The sequence below is a fragment of the Schistocerca piceifrons genome, chromosome 7 (assembly GCF_021461385.2).
Source record: "Schistocerca piceifrons isolate TAMUIC-IGC-003096 chromosome 7, iqSchPice1.1, whole genome shotgun sequence".
In the NCBI taxonomy this organism is placed as follows: domain Eukaryota; kingdom Metazoa; phylum Arthropoda; class Insecta; order Orthoptera; family Acrididae; genus Schistocerca; species Schistocerca piceifrons.
This window is the reverse complement of record NC_060144.1, coordinates 34,242,334-34,250,645: the sequence shown is the minus strand read 5'-3', so window position 1 is coordinate 34,250,645 and position 8,312 is coordinate 34,242,334. Positions and strand designations below refer to the sequence as shown.

At 43.7% G+C, this 8,312-nt stretch overlaps 1 pseudogene; it reads right to left on the bottom strand.

The window, feature by feature from the left end:
- Positions 1-589: 589 nt before the first annotated feature.
- LOC124709407 lies at positions 590-706 on the bottom strand (annotated as a pseudogene).
- Positions 707-8,312: the final 7,606 nt, after the last annotated feature.

The window sequence follows — 8,312 nt, the reverse complement described above, 5'->3', positions numbered from 1 at the left end:
GGATGGGTGTGGAGATGGAGGTGCATTTGAATACCACTTTTGTATGTTTATCTTGAATAATTCGAAAACCGGGAGAGCGTATGAAAATCTCACACGTAGTTTCTGAATGTGTTCCGAGCTGCATAAAACCCATCGGTTGGGCAGCTGTATAACCCTGAATAATAAATGCAAAATTAACTATATCTGTGAGGAGGGATACTAGCGGTGGCGTAAAATTTAAGCATGATGATAGTTTCTTTAGCTCAGTGGTATAATATATACAGGACTTGGTATTACACCGTTCGAAGAGTCGCAGGAAGCGATTACGGAAGTATTTAGTTTATGAACAGTATACGGTATCAGAAAATAAGTGTGGTCTGGAAACTTTTGGAATGCAGAATTCAGTGGTAATCCAACAGCACTCCGTCTTCAGGCCACAAGTGGCACATCGGGACCATCCGACCGCCGTATCATCCTCATTTGAGGATGCGGATAGGAGGGGCGTGTGGTCAGCACACCGCTCTCCCGGTCGTTATGATGGTTTTCTGTGACCGGAGCCGCTACTATTCGGTAGAGTAGCTCCTCAATTGGCTGAGTGCACCCCGAAATATGGCAACAGCGCATGGCTGCTGGATGGTCACCCATCCAAGTGCCGGCCACGCCCGACAGCGCTTAACTTCGGTGATCTCACGGGAACCGGTGTGTCCACTGTGCCAAGGCCGTTGCCCCTAATCCAACAGCCAAATTAGAATTACAAATCATCTTATGTTACTGTACGCGGCGATAAGGCATATATAGTAAATAAGAACCAACCTATCCCGTTCTCCGTATCCAGTTCGACGGAACACCTGAAGGTAAATTGCGACAGTAAACATCCTTTACAACTGTCTATTGGAAACAGTCAACCACATGTAACGACATACGCAACTGTTACGTTAGGGCTGACTGGATTCTCCGTCGGTGCATCATGGTCTAGGAGTGGAAGAAATGCAAATGAAGAAGTTACAGAAAGAGCAAGCGAACGGAATGGAGAGCGATGCAGTTGACAATATACGCAAATCAGTCGTCGAGGAGGATATCGGCGTCCCTCAAAATCCGTGTTACGAGGAACAGCAAAATGAACCTATGGGAGTGGAAGAGTACTTGGAGATGGCAGCAAGCGTTAGTGAAACTACCGCCGTACTGCAAGGGATCGAAATGGAGAGCGAAATAGTAGACTATAAAAGTAAGTCAATCGAGTAAGGTGATGTCACTCTCACTGAGGACATTAAAATGCGCATATGGAAGTTGAAGAGGGTGTGTAGCTGCCAACAAGCGTTAGTGAAACCATAGGGCGTTGGAAAAGAAAACGCTATTCCGAACACGCAAAAAACAAATGCGACGACGAATCCAAGAACTGATGAAGGCAACATGCTGGAAAAATTCGTGAAAATGGATGCAATAACATTGCAATAATACTGCGGTAGTTTTCAAAATCTTTATTACAAAAGTACAAACCAACGATAATACGTAGTTATATAAGATAGGAAACGAAGCGAAGAAGCTGAGAAGACAAATCCAAACTCCTGTCTTGATAACAACAAACATAAAAGGGAATAAAGACAATTAAATCGCACCAGTCTCTCTATTGTCTGTCAAAGAATTCCACGAGCTGCAAAAAATCACGATCAACATTATTGTGTGGAACGTGTCAAGAGAACAAATACGTAACACTAAAGTTGCACCGGGCGAAAATACATCCTCCAGTAAACGGTGGGTTCTTTGGTTTGCTCCGGGAAGAGATTGAATGGAACTGTAACACATAAAACTTTAGTTCTCTCTGTTACAACAGAGATATGAAGATTTACTTAATTTGGTGCACTCCATTTCCACAGGAAGGGTGTGAGCATTTGCATTTGATACAGAGAAATTTGCGAGACACTTTACCTGAAGTGTAATTGACATGACTTTCACATTAAGTTCTGCGCAACAGATTTAATAGACTGGTGGCCTATTTAAGACTATGGTGTCGTCCTCAAAGGTAACCGAGAACTGGGCTGAGCATGCCTTTGCTCAGCTGTAGTAGACTATCGACTGTGGCTGCGCAGCGAAGCTACAGTAGACGCGGCTATGCCGACGTCGCCCATTCCTCAGTGCGACATGCTCTGACTACGGTTTTCTGTGTTTTCAAGTACTGCTGCCCACCTTGCTGTGGCACCTCGTTCTTCGGACGATGCTACAACTTACATTCAGTTCAATAAAAATAATATTTATATGGCTGAATTCCTCAATGACACAGAACCAGATGTTTAGGAGGAAACGTAGATAAAAAAATAAATAAATAAAAAATAAAAAAAACCTCTGATCTCCTCCACGTTATAGTTTCGTCGGTAGATTGTCAAAGAGTTTTATAGCTGCATATTTGTGTCATACATTATATTTCTATTCTGCATATTTGACACACAATTAGATGTACTGAAGGGTAATGAAGATCATTTTTCCTTCAAGTGATTCAGTTATGAATCTCTCTGTTACTCTCAAAATTGGGTGGATTGTTGATAACAAGCGGATAAATGTACTGTGGGGCTGTGATTAATATTGCCAAGTGGTTAAAGAGAGACTTGCAAGTTGTACGTATATGGACCCCACACGTGATTCTAATTACTTCCTTCTGTGAAATAAATACTTTTCGCCCAAGCGAGGACGTACCCTAGAATATTATCCCATAAGACATCAATGAATGAAAATATGCAAAATACGTTATCTCACTGACTAATTTATTCACAAACTTGACAAGTAATCCAAACGCCTTAGGTTGGTGGGTTGTTTTGGGAGAAGAGACCAAACAGCGAGGTTATCGGTCTCATAGGATTAGGGAAGGATGGGGAAGGAAGTCGGCCGTGCCCTTTCAAAGGAACCATCCCGGCATGTGCCTGGAGCGATTTATGGAAATCACGGAAAACCTAAATCAGGATCGCCGGACGTGGGTTTGAACCGTCATCCTTCCGAATGCGAGTCCAGTATGCTAACCACTGCGCCACCTCGCTCGGTCAAACGCCTTAGCAGAACTGCTATATAGCTTTTCCACTTTAAGTTTTCACCAATGTACATACCTAAGAACTCACAATTTTCTGCAGTGTTTATTATTTCTTGTTGGCCTAGTAGGTTAACTGGAAGTGGGAAACTAATCTTATTCACTTCTTTCTTTCGACACGGAAACGAGAAAACTGAGGTGAACTTAATGAACTGGGTATTAGGGCTGGCAGCAGCTTGTAGTTGTTTGCTGACGTTGCTGAGGTACAGGGGAAGGTGTCGAAGACGAGTGGCTGTAGGCCGATACAAGATGAATTCGAGCAAATTTCTACTTGGTGTAATGAATCGCAGCTGGCTCGAAATGTAGAATAATGTAAGTTAATTCGGATGAGTAGAAGAAACGATACTGGGATGTTCGGATACTGGTTTAGTAGTACCCTGATTGACACAGTAGTGCCCTTTAAATACCTGGGCGGAACGTTGCAAAACAATACGAAGTGGAAAGATCACGTGAGGGTTGTGGAAGGCGAATTTTAGGAAAGTTGCGTTCATCTGTAAAGATGATTGCATACAGGACGCTTGTGGGACCTATTCCTGTGTACTGATCGAATGTTTGGGATCCGCACCAGGTCGGATTAAAAGAAATCATCGAAGCAGTTCAGAGACGGAATGGTAAATTTGTTACCGGTGGGTTCGAGCAACACGCATATTTTACGGATGTGCTTGGGAAACTCAAATGAGAATCCAAGGAGGTAAGGCGACGTTCTTTTCGAGAAACACAAAAATGGTTCAAATGGCTCTGAGCACTATGGGACTTAACATCTCAGGTCATCAGTCCCCTAGAACTTAGAACTACTTAAACCTAACTAAACTAAGGACAACATACACATCCATGCCCGAGGCAGGATTCGAACCTGCGACCGTAGCGGTCGTGCGGTTCCAAACTGAAGCGCCTAGAACCGCTCGGCCACTCCGACCGGCTCGAGAAACACAACTGAGAAAATTTAGATGATAGGTATTCGAAACTGACAGCTGAACAATCCTACTGCTGTTAACATAAATATAGCGTAAGGACCACGGGGATAAGAGAAGAGAAATTAGGGCTCGTGCGATGATATGTAGGCAGTCGTCTTTCCCTCACTCTATCTGCGATTGGAATAGTAAGGAAAACGAGTTAGTAGTGGTACAAGGTACCCACCGTCACGCAGAGTACGGTGGCTTGCGGAGTATGCATGTAGATGTAGAGGTATTGTGAATTTGATCTCAGAAGAAACTTCTCTTTTTATCTGCTGACGGTTGTGAGCAGAGTACGAGACCCCTATCATGTGCAATATTTTCTTAATACAGGATATTCGAGACTGTTAGAAATAGTCACTTAGCGTAAATCATAGGATCCTTGCCAGGTAGGCTTGACGGAGGACATCGAAAAAGTGCAAAGAAGGGCAGATCGTTTCGTGTTATCGCGAAATAGGGGTGAGAGTGTTACTGATATGACACGCGAGTTGGGGTGGCAGCCACTGAAACAAAGGTGGTTTTCTTTGCGGCGAGATCTATTTACGAAATTTCAATCACCAACTTTCTCTTCCGAATGCGAAAATATTTTGTTGACACCCACCTACGTAGGGAGAAATGATCATCATATTAAAATAAGAGAAATCTGAACTCGAAAGGAAATATTTAGGTGTTCTATTTTCCCACGGGCCATTCGAGAGTGGAATGGTAGAGTAGTAGTACAAAAATGGTTCTATGAACCCTCTGCCAAGCATTTAAGTGTGAACTGCAGAGAAACCATGTAGATGTAGGTTTAGTTATAGATCTGGAGCTGTGATTTATTCAAAACAGATGTTTGGTAGGTCTTCATATTGAAGTCATGTGTAGCAGATTGCAATATGTGCTGAACTGGAGGAAATCAGAGATTTTACAACTTGTAAAAAGAAATAAAATCCAATATCTACATATCCCGTGCTGCTCAGGATAAGTACCACGTAGAAAAGTGCGAACTCCCGTACTGTGAACGGCCTGTTCCAGAAGGAAAAGACGAGGACGATGGTTCAAAAATGGGTCAAATGGCTCCGAGCACTATGGGACTCAACTTCTGAGGTCATAAGTCCCCTAGAACTTAGAACTACTTAAACCTAACTAACCTAAGGACAACACACACATCCATGCCCGAGGCAGGATTCGAACCTGCGACCGTAGCGGTCGCGCGGTTCCAGACTATAGCGCCACAACCGCTCGGCCACCAGCGGCCGGCAAGAGGACGATGGTGTAACACGTACCTGCACGAAGTAATGGAGACCTACTGTCAGCATTACACAACGCCAGCTGTGGACTGTAGAAGAAGGCTCATTGTGCATTCAGTTTCAGCTCGCTCATCTATCTACTGTACTGTTCAACGCAAAATTGTCACGCGGGCCTTCAGCGAGATTTGAAAGCCATACACCCAGTGTGAAATCCAAATAAATTTCTTGTTTTTACGGTTTTGTTACCTTAACGTTATGCATGAATGGAAGTAGAATGAAGTGTGGTTCGAATTGCATACTGCACAACGATGGATTCTACGCAACAAATGGATGTGTATGCTGTCGCTCAAGGCGTAGGAAGATGGGAAGACTTCCTGAGTTGAGAGTGCACTGTATACGATGCTCTTGTCCGTGGTGACCTTCGGCTGCCTTACCTGTATGTGGTATGCTGCCATTCACCCTAATGTACTGATATTAGCGGCTGGTTTAAGCCATGAGCGTGTGGAATTCAAAACTAAGCTACAAATATCAGCACATCTATCGAACACGCAAGATACAAATGCTGTTCGTCCCAGAATTAACACACTATTGCGATCCATGAGATCGGTATTTATGACGCAGTAGTATTAACAAATTTAAAGTTTATTTCTTTTCAGTTACACAAATTCCGGGACAGTGTTATTTCCTAGAGGCAAAAAGTCGAACATTCAGCCTCTCTCCTTCTGTCACCTATTTGTCCTCCGCACAGATATGAAGGCATTCCGGAAAGTAATCTCGGTCAGGCTACAAGTAAAATATTGTAATACTGAAGGAAAATTTTTCAGAAAAATCTTAAAACTGCAGCTGTGCATTACTTCTCAGAATAATCACAACGTCTTGAAGAGTTGACAAATTCCTTCTGCATAACATTCTGCCACCAGAGAGGTTCTGTATGCAACGAGTACAGAGGTTGTAGAATCTTAATTGCTTACCCAGGTCCTCATGCAAAACACGCCGAGAAATCTGCAACAAGTTAGCCGCCGGTTGGCGACCGTATCGTCCGTTTCGTGTATCAGACAGTTGCTCACTATGAATGATCGACCAGTTCTGCTGTCATCATGAAAATTTATTCTACCACTCTCAGACAGGTGACACCAATGAAGCATAACACCTTCGTTCATCATATTCGGACCGTAGTGAGCACAAATTTTAAAATGATTGTAAGCAGATTTGAGATTTTTTCGTAATCAGTGGTATTTTCAGTTACTACGAACATTTTGGCGGGGTACTGTAGGCGAACTAGGAGCAGATCTGTCCTTCTTGCTGCAGCTGCTCTAAATATGCTGACCTCTTGAGTGACAAAAGCGTAAGAAAAAGAGGAAGAACACAATAATATTTTATTTTAAGATTAGTTATGAATACGCTGAGCATGTCATATCTTAACTATAAGCTAAGAAACAGTATGAAATGTGACGATCACCTAAAAGCAGTATTAGCAAGGCGAATGAAAGAGTTAAATTCCTTAGGGGAATTTTGAGAAAGTGTAACGCATGTGTTAAGGAAACTGCATACAAGACGTCAATTCAGATAATTTCTCTAATGTCTGAAGTTCATATCAAGTGTAGGATTATAACAGTTTGGTACAGCCCACACGAAAGTGTGCTAGGAATATTTGGGGAAATGAAATGAAAGTTTTAGGAAAGAGGACGATGTAGTTGTTGTGATACCATGCCAGGTATATTCAGACTGTATTCGATGAAGTCTACGTGGTCCTTTTCTTTTTTTTTTTTTAATTGTGATTTCATTCCCCTGCCCCATGTGGGCAGGGGAGGGCTGTCAGCGGCACAATCCGCCGCTCTTCAGCCGAGTGGCATGACAACTAAAATAAGAATAAAATGTTACATTCATAAGACGATAAAAAAATGGGAACATAAAACAGAGTAATGGAAGCAAATGGAGGTAAAAATAGACTACCATGGAGACGTTCATGGGGGACAGTTAAAAAAGTCACCAGAAAGTTAAAAAACACAGTTGGCGATTCTTAAAACACAGAGAAGGCACTGAATGGACATGCACAGGTTAAAAGTCGGCCACAGTATTAAAAACACTCCAGAACAACACACTTAAAACCCACTTGTAGCACACACGATGAAGAATAAAACTGCCAGGTGGGACCTGCCGAGGGAAAGGTCAGAGAGGATGGAAAGGAGGGGAGAGCAAGGGGCAGCACGGGAAGCGACAGGGTGAAGAGAGGAGGGGCATCAGTGGGTACATGAAGAGGCAGGAGACATGTGGGGCAGGAGATGAAGACGAGGCAGGAGGGAGTGCAGAGACACTGAAAGGGGGTAGAAGAGAGGGAGGGGGAGTAGGAGGGGGAAGCCGCTCTGGAGGAGGGAGTGGGAGGAGAGGGAGCCCTGAGGAGGAGGCAGGAAGATGGGGTTAGAGTTGTTAGGAAGGGTAGGTCAGGGCGAAGCTCATCATCCGGGAGTGGTAGATGGTGGAAGTTGCGTTGGGAAAGGAGATGGAGAGTGTGGAGATGGAGAGAGGGTGGGACACAACGGTAAAGGCGCAGCAACTGGTTGGGGGTGGAAAGGAAGGGAGAGCGCATGGCCGTTACGCTGTCACTCCTGTATATCTAGAGAGAATGTAAAGGAGATTCGAGAGCACACAGAGGCATGTAGTCATTTTGTCTCGCTCTGTAAGTGAATAAAATGGGAAAGAACTCCGTTAACACTGGTGTGATGTTCTCTCCACAATACAGTACCTGTACACAGAGACTTGCGGAATACACTAGCCAATCAGAAGTGTCCAGAGAAGTGAACATTAAAGTAGGGTGTGTCCACACTTCAGCCGTATTACAGCTTGAGCTCTACTGGAGACTCTTTGAATGATGTGTTAGAATGTCTTTGGGGCAATAGCAGACCATTGTACCTCAAGAGCTGAAGAGCGAAGTCGATGTTGTCAGTCAAAATGGTTCAACTGGCTCTAAGCACTATGGGAATATCTGAGGTCATCAGTCCCCTAGACTTAAAACTACTTAAACCTAACTAACCTAAGGATATCACACACATCCAAGCCCAAGGCAGGATTCGAACCTGC